The sequence below is a fragment of the Pelobates fuscus genome, chromosome 2 (genome assembly GCF_036172605.1).
Source record: "Pelobates fuscus isolate aPelFus1 chromosome 2, aPelFus1.pri, whole genome shotgun sequence".
In the NCBI taxonomy this organism is placed as follows: domain Eukaryota; kingdom Metazoa; phylum Chordata; class Amphibia; order Anura; family Pelobatidae; genus Pelobates; species Pelobates fuscus.
Window position 1 is genome coordinate 15,427,915 of NC_086318.1, and position 13,772 is coordinate 15,441,686.

At 45.8% G+C, this 13,772-nt stretch overlaps 1 protein-coding gene across 2 annotated transcripts in view; it reads right to left on the reverse strand.

Annotated features, from left to right (window-relative positions):
• The window catches only part of CLU (clusterin), a 577,758-nt gene that overhangs the window by 53,041 nt on the left and 510,945 nt on the right, over window positions 1-13,772 (reverse strand). The window lies entirely within an intron of this gene.

Genomic DNA, 13,772 nt, shown 5'->3' on the forward strand with positions numbered 1-13,772 from the left:
AGGAGGGGCAATGGTTACACATACTAAACAAGGAGGGGCAATGGTTATACCTACTAAACGAGGAGGGGCAATGGTTACACATACTAAACGAGGAGGGGCAATGGTTACACATACTAAACGAGGAGGGGCAATGGTTACACATCCTAAACGAGGAGGGGTAATGGTTACACATACTAAACGAGGAGGGGCAATGGTTACACATACTAAACGAGGAGGGGCAATGGTTACACATATTAAACGAGGAGGGGCAATGGTTACACATACTAAACGAGGAGGGGCAATGGTTACACATACTAAACGAGGAGGGGCAATGGTTACACATACTAAACAAGGAGGGGCAATGGTTACACATACTAAACGAGGAGGGGCAATGGTTACACATACTAAACGAGGAGGGGCAATGGTTACACATACTAAACAAGGAGGGGCAATGGTTACACATACTAAACGAGGAGGGGCAATGGTTACACCTACTAAACGAGGAGGGGTAATGGTTACACATACTAAACGAGGAGGGGCAATGGTTACACATACTAAACGAGGAGGGGCAATGGTTACACATACTAAACGAGGAGGGGTAATGGTTACACCTACTAAAAGAGGAGGGGCAATGGTTACACATACTAAACGAGGAGGTGCAATGGTTACACCTTCTAAACGAGGAGGGGCAATGGTTACACATACTAAACGAGGAGGTGCAATGGTTACACATACTAAACGAGGAGGGGTAATGGTTACACATACTAAACGAGGAGGGGCAATGGTTACACCTACTAAACGAGGAGGGGCAATGGTTACACCTACTAAACGAGGAGGTGCAATGGTTACACCTACTAAACGAGGAGGGGCAATGGTTACACATACTAAACGAGGAGGGGTAATGGTTACACCTACTAAACGAGGAGGGGCAATGGTTACACATACTAAACGAGGAGGTGTAATGGTTACACCTACTAAACGAGGAGGTGCAATGGTTACACATACTAAACGAGGAGGTGCAATGGTTACACCTACTAAACGAGGAGGGGCAATGGTTACACCTACTAAACGAGGAGGGGCAATGGTTACACATACTAAACGAGGAGGGGCAATGGTTACACATACTAAACGAGGAGGGGCAATGGTTACACCTACTAAACGAGGAGGGGCAATGGTTACACATACTAAACGAGGAGGGGCAATGGTTACACATACTAAACGAGGAGGGGCAATGTTTACACATACTAAACGAGGAGGGGTAATGGTTACACATACTAAACGAGGAGGGGCAATGGTTACACATACTAAACGAGGAGGGGCAATGGTTACACCTACTAAACGAGGAGGGGTAATGGTTACACATACTAAACGAGGAGGTGCAATGGTTACACATACTAAACGAGGAGGTGCAATGGTTACACATACTAAACGAGGAGGGGCAATGGTTACACATACTAAACGAGGAGGGGCAATGGTTACACATCCTAAACGAGGAGGTGCAATGGTTACACATACTAAACGAGGAGGTGCAATGGTTACACATACTAAACGAGGAGGGGCAATGGTTACACATACTAAACGAGGAGGTGCAATGGTTACACATCCTAAACGAGGAGGTGCAATGGTAACACCTACTAAACGAGGAGGGGCAATGGTTACACATACTAAACGAGGAGGGGCAATGGTTACACATACTAAACGAGGAGGTGCAATGGTTACACATACTAAACGAGGAGGGGCAATGGTTACACATTGTAGCGGAGAGCTGATTTCTCGCAGCTATTCTCCACTTTAGATCCAAGGAAGGCTCAGGAACAAGTCATTAGTAAATCCACAGCAGAGTTTCCAGCAGGTAAAACGGTACAGCAATATCCCCACAGCACTCCCAATAACTGGACGACACACAGTTTCAGGAGTAGAACTAGCAATCGTTTATTCCAGGGTTTCTTATAAAGCCTGCTCCCATGCAAGGGAGGGAACTACAACAATTATGATAGTAACCAATAACATTCTTGTTACCTCCCACACATCTCCTCCCCTCAGAGTGGGTCATAATCCCCTTAAGTTGTACAGTAGTTTACCCCAAACTTGGATGTACCTCTAAAATATCATATAGCTTTAATATCAGGGTACCGCTGGGTAGCCCTGATCTGGGTGAATATAATATCCAAAATTCACCCAGATCGGACCAGGGGTTCGGCAGTTACCGGCAAGTGAAGTTTGACCGACCGCACACGAGTTGGTATCCGAAAAGGGTTCCATGAGAATGGGCCCTGCGGTCGGTCTCCGTTCAGTAGTTAAAATAGACATTTACAGTTGCCATCCACATTTACATTCGCCTAGATAGTGATTCCCTCATTCGGTACTTTATTACTACCGAATGGGGATTCGTTATGTCTCTCCGTTCGGCAGTTACGGAGCTCTGGAGGTCTCAGCGGTGTTTGGTTGTCTGAGTGTCCGATTTGAGTTCCAGGCACTCGACGACCAAACACCGCTGGGATTTTCATGCGTAAGATGGCCGCCGCCACGTGTACGCATGCCGAATGGCGGCCACCCAGACACAAGGTTAATGCCGGTTAACTTGTGGTTTGGGAAAGAATGTGAGCCTTAATTGCTGGCACACTTCTCTCCGGGGTGGCCCCTCCGTTCGGTAGTTTCCATACGTATGTAGTACGGATGGAAACTACCGAATAACATATAATTCACATAATAAACAGACGAACAGCAATTTTAACATAGGGAAAAATTATACGGACACAGTCACACAGGCATTTTGCAGGACAGGCTTACTGCATTCCGCTACACTGCTCCCCCTTGCCCACAAGCCGGCATACACAGTCTGATCCACCACGGATCGGCTTGGGGATGACCGGGGTGCTCACGGATCATTTCTCCAGATCAGTTTGTCGCGACAACCCGTCGGCGTTTCCATTTTGCTTACCCGGGCGGTATTGAATGTTAAAGTCAAAAGGCTGTAGCGCCAAACTCCAGCGCAGCAGCCTGGCATTGTCCCCCGCCACCCGGTTCAGCCAGACTAACGGGTTGTGATCCGTGAGCAGCGAAAAAGCCTGTCCATACAAATAGGGTTGCAATTTCTTCAAGGCCCACACCACAGCCAGGCATTCCTTCTCGATGGCGGCGTAGCTTACTTCCCGGGGTAAAAGTTTGCGACTGATGTAAGCCACGGGATGTTCTCCGCCATCGGCCCCGACTTGGCTTAATACTGCCCCCAATCCAAACATAGAAGCGTCTGTGTGGACAAGAAAACGTTTAGTTGGATTGGGAGCGGCCAAGACAGGGGCATTAACAAGTGCATCTTTCAAGTTTTGGAATGCCTGCTCACACTCCGGGGTCCAGGTTACTTGGCGGGGAAGGTTTTTACGGGTCAGGTCAGTGAGGGGTTTGGCCAGGGCACTATAATTGGGGACAAACTTCCGATAATACCCTGCTGTCCCTAAGAAGGCTAACACCTGGGTTTTAGTCGTCGGGGTAGGCCACTGGGATACCGCCTCTACTTTGGCGGGTTCCGGCTTCTGCTTACCACAGCCCACTCGGTGGCCCAGGTACTGTACCTCGGCCATCCCGATACTACACTTAGCTGGCTTTAGGGTCAAACCAGCCTCCCTGATCCTGTCTAGGACCGCTCCTATATGGGCCAAGTGTTCCTGCCAGGTATCGCTAAATATGGCAATATCATCGAGATATGCGCAGGTATAGTCTTGGAACCCATCTAGGAGACGGTCCACCATCCGCTGGAAGGTAGCTGGCGCGTTTTTCATCCCAAACGGCATGACCTTAAATTGGTACAGGCCGAATGGGGTGACAAAGGCGGACTTGGGGATGGCGTCCGGGGCCAGGGGAATCTGCCAATACCCTTTGCACAGATCAATCGTGGTAAGGTATTGCCCCCTGGCCATCCGGTCTAGTAACTCATCGATCCTAGGCATCGGGTATGCGTCGGATACGGTCTTCTCATTCAGTCTCCTGTAGTCCACGCAAAAGCGGGTCGTGCCGTCCCGCTTTGGTACGAGGACCACTGGAGATGCCCAGGGACTATCTGAGGGCTCAATCACTCCTAACTGTATCATCTCCTCAATTTCTTTGCGCATATTCTCCCGGACCGCTTCAGGGATGCGGTACGGGGTCTGGCGCATGGGGAGTTGACCTGGGGTGTCTACTCGGTGGGTAGCCAGAGGGGTGTATCCAGGTACATTAGAAAAGGTTTCCTGCTTTTCCTGCAGTAGCTGTTGTACCTCGATACGCTCCTGTGGGCTCAACCGATCCCCCAATACAACTGCTCCTAAATCCCCAGCCAGCTGTCCGTCTTCTAACAGATCGGGGAGGGGTAGGCTGTCGCTCTCTTCAGAGGTGGGGGCGCAGATCGCTGTCACCTCCTCTGAACGTTCCTGGTAAGGTTTCAGCATGTTCACATGGATCATGCGTCGCCCCCCATTCCCTGCGCAGTGGCCAATTATATACGTGGTGTCACATCGTTGTTCTACCACTCTATAAGGACCTTGCCAGGCGGCCTGTAGCTTATCGTGTCGAACAGGTTTTAAAATTAAAACTTTCTGTCCGACCTGAAAGCTGCGGTCCCTGGCGCCTCTATCGTACCAGGTGCGCTGCCGCGTCTGAGCTGCCTGTAGGTTTTCCTTTACCGTCTTGGTGAGTGCTTCCAGGCGATCTCGGAGGGCCAACACATATGGTACAATAGGGGTACCGTCCACGCTACGGTCTCCCTCCCAGTGCTCTCTAATCAAGTCTAGGGGTCCCCTTACTCTCCTCCCGAATAGCAGCTCAAAAGGGGAAAATCCCGTAGATTCCTGCGGCACTTCCCTGTAAGCAAACAGTAAGTGCGGCAGGAATTTTTCCCAGTCTCGGTGAGTCTCTGCGAAGGTTCGGAGCATTTGCTTTAAGGTGCCATTGAACCGTTCGCAGAGCCCATTAGTCTGGGGGTGGTACGGAGCACTAATTATAGGCTTAATTTTACAGAACTTCCAGAGTTGTTGGGTAACCTCTGCCGTGAACTGAGTGCCCTGATCCGAGATGATCTCCCTGGGTAGCCCCATCCGGGAGAAAACCTGCATCAGCGCCTCAGCCACCGTCTCTGCATGTATATTAGTTAAAGCTACCGCCTCGGGGTAGCGCGTGGCATAGTCCACTACAGTCAGGATGTACCGTTTGCCCGAGGGGCTAGGTTTCCGGAAGGGACCTACAATATCTACGGCAACCCTATGAAAGGGTTCCTCAATTATGGGTAGGGGGTGCAGCTTCGCCTTATGCTTATCCCCCCTCTTTCCCACCCTCTGGCACGTGTCGCAGGTATTACAGTACCTGCGTACCTCCTGGCTAATCCCTGGCCAAAAGAAACTCTGGGTCAATCGATATCTGGTACGGCTGACCCCCAAATGTCCGGATAGCGGAATATCGTGCGCTATCCGGAGTAATTCGGTTCGGTACCTCTGAGGTACCACCAGCTGTCTTGTGGTAATGGGGTCTGACCCGTCTATTTGTTTACTTGATTCCCGGTATAATAACTGTCGGTCCCATACAAATCTTTCCCCCTCCGCCCCCGGTTGGATAGAGGTGACCTTGTCTCGGTATACCTGTAAAGTGGGGTCAGTGACTACCTCAGCTACAAACTCGTCAGGGGGGGCCCAAGGGATACAGTCTAGGGAAGGGGAGGAATCTCTTACCTGGACCTCCGGCAGTGCGTTATTTTGTTGGGTGCGGGCCTGTTGCCTGGTGACTACTGGGTGTGCTTCTTCAGTAGGTTGTGGTTCAAATGCGGAGGTGAGTTTGCCCAGGTCATTCCCCAGGACCACCTCAGCAGGTAGTTGCGGCATTAGTCCCACTTCCACATTCCCGTACCCCGCACCCCAATGCAAATGTACCCTGGCTGTGTCTAGCCGATACACGGCTCCCCCTGCAACCCTGACAGCCACAGTCTTATTCAGTTTAGCCTTATCTGGAACCAAATGGCTTTGCACCAGGGTGATGGTGGCTCCTGAGTCTCTGAGCCCCTGCATAGGCTTCCCTTCCAGATATACGGTTTGCCTATGGTGCTGGCGGTTATCCGCCTGTGCCTGTAAGGGGTTGGCCTCATGCAGCACTTCCCACTGTTCCACAGTCGTGACTGGAACGGCAGAGCTGTAGGGAAGTGGTACCTCGTCCTGGTAATGATGCGCTGCTGCTCTCGGTGGTGGTGGTGGGGGCCCTGGTCGGATCCAGGTGTTGCGTTCCCTGGACTGCGGACAATCTCGTTGGTAATGTCCCCACCTCTGGCATCGGTGGCATTGCACAGAAGCAGGTGTGCGGTATCTCAGCTGCGCTGCGGCTGGTGCTGGTGGAGGAAGGGATCTTGGTGGGGGTTGAGGGTTAGGAGAAAATGAATTTACCCCCAGTGGCCGCATGGCCGGTTTGTTACCCACTGTCTTGGTTTGTCTGCGAGCATCCATAAAGTCATCTGCCTTTTTGGCAGCCTCGGTGAGGGTGGTGGGGTTACGGTCCCTCACCCACTCCTGCAGTTCTGAGGATATCCCCTCATAAAACTGCTCCAACAGCAGCATTTGTAATAAGTCCTCCATGGACCTCGCTTTACTCGACTGCATCCACCCAAGGGCTGCCCTTTCTAGTCGGCAAGCCCACTCCGCATGTGAATCTTTGTCCACCTTTTTCAGTTCCCTGAAACGTCTCCGGTATGCCTCTGCTGTTATTGCATACCGGGCCAAGATAATCTCTTTCACCCGGTTATAGTTCCTAATTTCCACATCTGGCACAGTGCGGTAGGCTTCCGCTGCCCTTCCTGACAGCCGTCCCGCTAATATGGGTACCCACTCTTCCCTTGGTATGTTATGCAGTGTACATAGTCTCTCAAAGTCCTGTAGGAAGGCATCTATATCCTCCTCTGCTTCCACATACGTTTTAAAAGCTTGGTAGGGAATTTTGGGCTTACCCTCTTGTGCTATAGCTCCTGCGGTACCTCTTTCTGGTGTTTGTGGTCTCCTGTTTCTCTTTACAAATTCCTGCACCTCTGTCATGGTTTTAGAGATGATTTCTGTGGGTGGGTTTTCCCCATAGAAGGCCAGTCTGTATTGTAATTGCCTTTGGAACTCCTCCTGTTCTGTTTCAGGTCTTTGTTCCGTGGCCTGGACCTCCTCTGCTCTGTATTCTGCCATTACTTCGGTGATAAGCGTTGCTTTGGATTTGCTGCTGGCAGAAACACCTTTTGCTTCCAGAAGATCTTTCAAGGTGGTTCTTTTTAGCGTAGAAAGGTCAATCTCCATTAATCCTTGTTCCTCTGTGAGTCTGGATCCCAGCGCTGCCAACCAATGTAGCGGAGAGCTGATTTCTCGCAGCTATTCTCCACTTTAGATCCAAGGAAGGCTCAGGAACAAGTCATTAGTAAATCCACAGCAGAGTTTCCAGCAGGTAAAACGGTACAGCAATATCCCCACAGCACTCCCAATAACTGGACGACACACAGTTTCAGGAGTAGAACTAGCAATCGTTTATTCCAGGGTTTCTTATAAAGCCTGCTCCCATGCAAGGGAGGGAACTACAACAATTATGATAGTAACCAATAACATTCTTGTTACCTCCCACACATCTCCTCCCCTCAGAGTGGGTCATAATCCCCTTAAGTTGTACAGTAGTTTACCCCAAACTTGGATGTACCTCTAAAATATCATATAGCTTTAATATCAGGGTACCGCTGGGTAGCCCTGATCTGGGTGAATATAATATCCAAAATTCACCCAGATCGGACCAGGGGTTCGGCAGTTACCGGCAAGTGAAGTTTGACCGACCGCACACGAGTTGGTATCCGAAAAGGGTTCCATGAGAATGGGCCCTGCGGTCGGTCTCCGTTCAGTAGTTAAAATAGACATTTACAGTTGCCATCCACATTTACATTCGCCTAGATAGTGATTCCCTCATTCGGTACTTTATTACTACCGAATGGGGATTCGTTATGTCTCTCCGTTCGGCAGTTACGGAGCTCTGGAGGTCTCAGCGGTGTTTGGTTGTCTGAGTGTCCGATTTGAGTTCCAGGCACTCGACGACCAAACACCGCTGGGATTTTCATGCGTAAGATGGCCGCCGCCACGTGTACGCATGCCGAATGGCGGCCACCCAGACACAAGGTTAATGCCGGTTAACTTGTGGTTTGGGAAAGAATGTGAGCCTTAATTGCTGGCACACTTCTCTCCGGGGTGGCCCCTCCGTTCGGTAGTTTCCATACGTATGTAGTACGGATGGAAACTACCGAATAACATATAATTCACATAATAAACAGACGAACAGCAATTTTAACATAGGGAAAAATTATACGGACACAGTCACACAGGCATTTTGCAGGACAGGCTTACTGCATTCCGCTACACACATACTAAACGAGGAGGGGCAATGGTTACACATACTAAACAAGGAGGTGCAATGGTTACACATACTAAACGAGGAGGTGCAATGGTTACACATACTAAACGAGGAGGTGCAATGGTTACACATACTAAACGAGGAGGGGCAATGGTTACACATACTAAACGAGGAGGGGCAATGGTTACACATACTAAACGAGGAGGGGCAATGGTTACACATACTAAACGAAGAGGGGCAATGGTTACACATACTAAACGAGGAGGGGCAATGGTTACACCTACTAAACGAGGAGGGGTAATGGTTACACATACTAAACGAGGAGGTGCAATGGTTACACATACTAAACGAGGAGGTGCAATGGTTACACATACTAAACGAGGAGGTGCAATGGTTACACATACTAAACGAGGAGGGGCAATGGTTACACATCCTAAACGAGGAGGTGCAATGGTTACACATACTAAACGAGGAGGTGCAATGGTTACACATACTAAACGAGGAGGGGCAATGGTTACACATACTAAACGAGGAGGTGCAATGGTTACACATCCTAAACGAGGAGGTGCAATGGTAACACCTACTAAACGAGGAGGGGCAATGGTTACACATCCTAAACGAGGAGGGGCAATGGTTACACATCCTAAACGAGGAGGTGCAATGGTTACACATACTAAACGAGGAGGTGCAATGGTAACACCTACTAAACGAGGAGGTGCAATGGTTACACATCCTAAACGAGGAGGTGCAATGGTAACACCTACTAAACGAGGAGGTGCAATGGTTACACATACTAAACGAGGAGGGGCAATGGTTACACATACTAAACGAGGAGGTGCAATGGTTACACATACTAAACGAGGAGGGGCAATGGTTACACATACTAAACGAGGAGGGGCAATGGTTACACATACTAAACGAGGAGGTGCAATGGTTACACATACTAAACGAGGAGGGGCAATGGTTACACATACTAAACGAGGAGGGGCAATGGTTACACATACTAAACAAGGAGGTGCAATGGTTACACATCCTAAACGAGGAGGTGCAATGGTTACACCTACTAAACGAGGAGGGGCAATGGTTACACATGCTAAACGAGGAGGGGCAATGGTTACACATACTAAACGAGGAGGTGCAATGGTTACACATACTAAACGAGGAGGTGCAATGGTTACACATACTAAACGAGGAGGTGCAATGGTTACACATACTAAACGAGGAGGGGCAATGGTTACACATACTAAACGAGGAGGGGCAATGGTTACACATCCTAAACAAGGAGGGGCAATGGTTACACATCCTAAACAAGGAGGGGCAATGGTTACACATCCTAAACGAGGAGGGGCAATGGTTACACCTACTAAACGAGGAGGGGCAATGGTTACACCTACTAAACGAGGAGGTGCAATGGTTACACATACTAAACGAGGAGGGGCAATGGTTACACATCCTAAACGAGGAGGGGTAATGGTTACACATACTAAAGGAGGAGGGGTAATGGTTACACATACTAAACGAGGAGGGGCAATGGTTACACCTACTAAACGAGGAGGGGCAATGGTTACACATACTAAACGAGGAGGGGCAATGGTTACACATACTAAACGAGGAGGGGCAATGGTTACACATACTAAACGAGGAGGGGCAATGGTTACACATACTAAACGAGGAGGGGTAATGGTTACACATCCTAAACAAGGAGGGGCAATGGTAATACCTACTAAACGAGGAGGGGCAATGGTTACACATACTAAACGAGGAGGTGCAATGGTTACACCTACTAAACGAGGAGGGGCAATGGTTACACCTACTAAACGAGGAGGGGCAATGGTTACACATACTAAACGAGGAGGGGCAATGGTTACACATACTAAACGAGGAGGGGCAATGGTTACACCTACTAAACGAGGAGGGGCAATGGTTACACATACTAAACGAGGAGGGGCAATGGTTACACCTACTAAACGAGAAGGGGCAATGGTTACACATACTAAACGAGGAGGGGCAATGGTTACACCTACTAAACGAGAAGGGGCAATGGTTACACCTACTAAACGAGGAGGGGCAATGGTTACACATATTAAACAAGGAGGGGCAATGGTTACACATCCTAAAAGAGGAGGGTATATATTTAGGATTTTATGACAAATGGAATCCTATTGAATTTTTTATTTTGGTATGCTACAACAATGAAGGAATTAAATAAGGACCTTACTTTTACATTTATTTATTTTTAGTCTGTTTAAGTCTTTTTCATTTGTTATTATTTTATTAGTCTCTTTTTTTTCCCCTTGAAGCAACATATTTCATATAGTTTAAAAGATTGGTATTAAACAATAGGTAAAAACTAAGAGAACATTTAATAATTTCTTCTTTTTTTATTAATTATATATTTTTGGGGGTACTATATATTTTGAAAATAATAATAACATTAATTTGAATTAGTTTAAATTTAATATTTTCTAGCTTTTTAACAATTAATCTAGCCAGTACTAAATATATTTCCAAGAGTTAGCATGTAATAGCATCCTTTGCATACATATAGATTAATCAATTTAACTCTAGATTACATACGATGAAGCACACAGTATTCAGTCTATTTATATATATGTAATATGTATAATAAAAATAAAGAATGATGTAATCAATAAATATGAATTGCTAGTAGTTTATTTTTCTATTAATAATAATAATAAGTATTATATTAGACTTGGGGCAATACGAGAGTGAGTCAATAAACGTATCTAGTATCTTGTAGAACGGAATTCATTTTTTATGTAATATAATTTTTTTCAGAATGGTTTATGAGCTACAATGTTATTAATACCAATGTTTTAAATACGCTCACTTATCCAAATGTCACCTTTTGATGCTACTTTGGGTTTGTGAATTTTAATGTGAGTTAGCATGTAAGACTACCTACCTTACATGCTAACTGCTAATGCTGCCTTATTAACACATATTGAAAAGCTGTCTTTGGTGCAATACTTAACTATTATGTAAAACTTATGACTTGAGTAATGTATATATTTATGTGATCTGCAATTAAAATACATACTGAAATGGATTTAAAGTAATGCAATAAATAGGGATTATTATGCAGCAATAGAAATTAAAATACTAGGGTGATCGGTAATCCTTCATTGAGTTGAGTAATCTCCATTATATAGTCCTTGCACCACACATGACTCCATACCGTAACCTGCTGAAGTGGCTTGGTGCACAGCTGCAAAAAGTGCAGGGGGGGGTGGTGCGCTAACAGAGAGCGCTATCATACACGGTTGAGCATTTGAAGTGTACTTTTGTTGACAGCTAGTATCTAATCTGAAGGCATTCATCTTGATTTTAGAATCACATTGGATTTTAATATTGAGTTTGAATAAAATAATTGTGCACTATGAAGGCCTACAGCTGGGCTTTGTTTTAGATATCTACTAAACCTAAAAGGTACAGGAATGTCATATATAACATACATTTTGGGAGACAGCAGCCAAGTGCATGTGAATAATTACGGTGATTATCTGTTCCATGAGAGGATTGATGATGTTATTGATTGTATAAAGATGAATGGAAAAATGTTATCCTCTTCGAAGGAAAATCAAAAGTCGTAAGGAAGAACAGCTGTTTCTCCGAAGTGGCAAAGCTTTATATTGTCCAAATAAAGGGCTGTATCTTTGCACCAAAATCACTTCACTTTAGATTTAGTCTTTTGGTGCTGAGTGCATCCCTGTAATAAAATATTAAAACCATGGCTGTGGCTATTCATTCTGGGAGATATCATCAGGGGGTTCCAGCTCCTATTAATATTTTGGGTATTGAGTGGATACTATCTAGTATTCTACTTGTAGATAGACCCAAGAGACTACTGGCAGCAGAATTTAGATGGATATTAGATACAGTGATTATGTAATGATATTCTTATAATCTACTATGTATCTTGGCACACTGGTGGTTTGTTGAATCGTTTTTCAGGAACTCCATATATAAAATTGTCTATTTTTTTTATTTTAGTTTTTTTACTCCTCGTACTCTTTGTTTGATGTCTTTATATACTGCTCACTAGACATTATGTGAATATTATCTTCTGAGAAAGTCCTTCGGGGGAGAAACGTGTAATACTGATGCCTACACCATCATCGTCGTACGTTACTTCTTGTTCTACATAACGTTCACAGATTCTCCTTGTAAGACTCCCCGTATACCCTGTTGCGGACTGCCTTAATTCTGGATATTTGGGTTGTCATTCACCAGGTACCACAGCTACTCAGGCGTTGACCCAGTTGATATACTTTACCGGATTGTGAAGTTTATTTTTATTTTTTGGACTTTCCTTGTGCCGTGACTGTTGGGGTTCTAGTGATCTCGCCTACTATTTACATACATTGTTGCTGTTTGAAATTAAATATTTCACTTGAACACTTCCTTACATAGGAGCTCTATGTACTGTTTATGTGTTTAATGGCATCAGGTTTATTTGCACTGAAAGCATTTTTGATTTAATAAATTATGAAAAATACACACATCTCAAATTAACGTTTTAATATGTTGCGGCTTTCAGACCCAAGTCACCTCTACGTTGTCACAAGGGTAGCAGTAAATTGTATGTTGGTTTATATTGGATAATTAGAACAGGCACATAACAGTACAGAGTTCATGCTCAGCGTTCGATGTATTCCAGTGAGAGTCAGTACAAATTATTGCTTTTGGTACAGGAACTCTATAGTCACCAGAACAACTACAGCTTATTGTATTTGTTCTGGTGAGTAGAATCATTCCCTTCAGGCTTTTTGCTGTAAACACAGTCTTTTCAGAGAAAATGAAGTGCTTATATCACAGCCTAGTGATAACTTCACTGCCCACCCCTCAGATGGCTGTTAGAGATCCTTCCTGGGGCAGTGCTGCACACTGTGACTGCCATTCAGTGTATCCGCCCTCTGCATGCAGACACTGAACTTTCATCATAGAGAGTCATTGATTCAATGTATCTTAATGAGGAGTTGCTGATTGGCCAGGGCTGTGTTTGACTTGTGCTGGCTCTGCCCGTGATCTGCCTCCTTGACAGTCTCAGACTATTATTATTATTTCCTATTAAGGGTTAATAATTATTTAGCGGTTTAGAAAAATACCCCTCTCTGTCTCATTAGAGATTTTGGTAAAGGTGACTTGTTAGCTTAGGACTCAATGAAGAGATTTTGCCTTGATTTGGCATTGGAGTGAACGTAAAACTTCCTGATATTTATAAAAGCGAGATTTGGGATACTTTATTTTTGGTGTTGTATTTGGGCTGATGAATACTGTAGCCATTGCTGCTCAATGAGTGCAGGGTTTATATATTGTATATATTCTGTTATACATTAAAAGGTTTTCCAGTTCCTGTGACAGTACGTCCTGCCATTCACAGCTGGTAGTAAGAA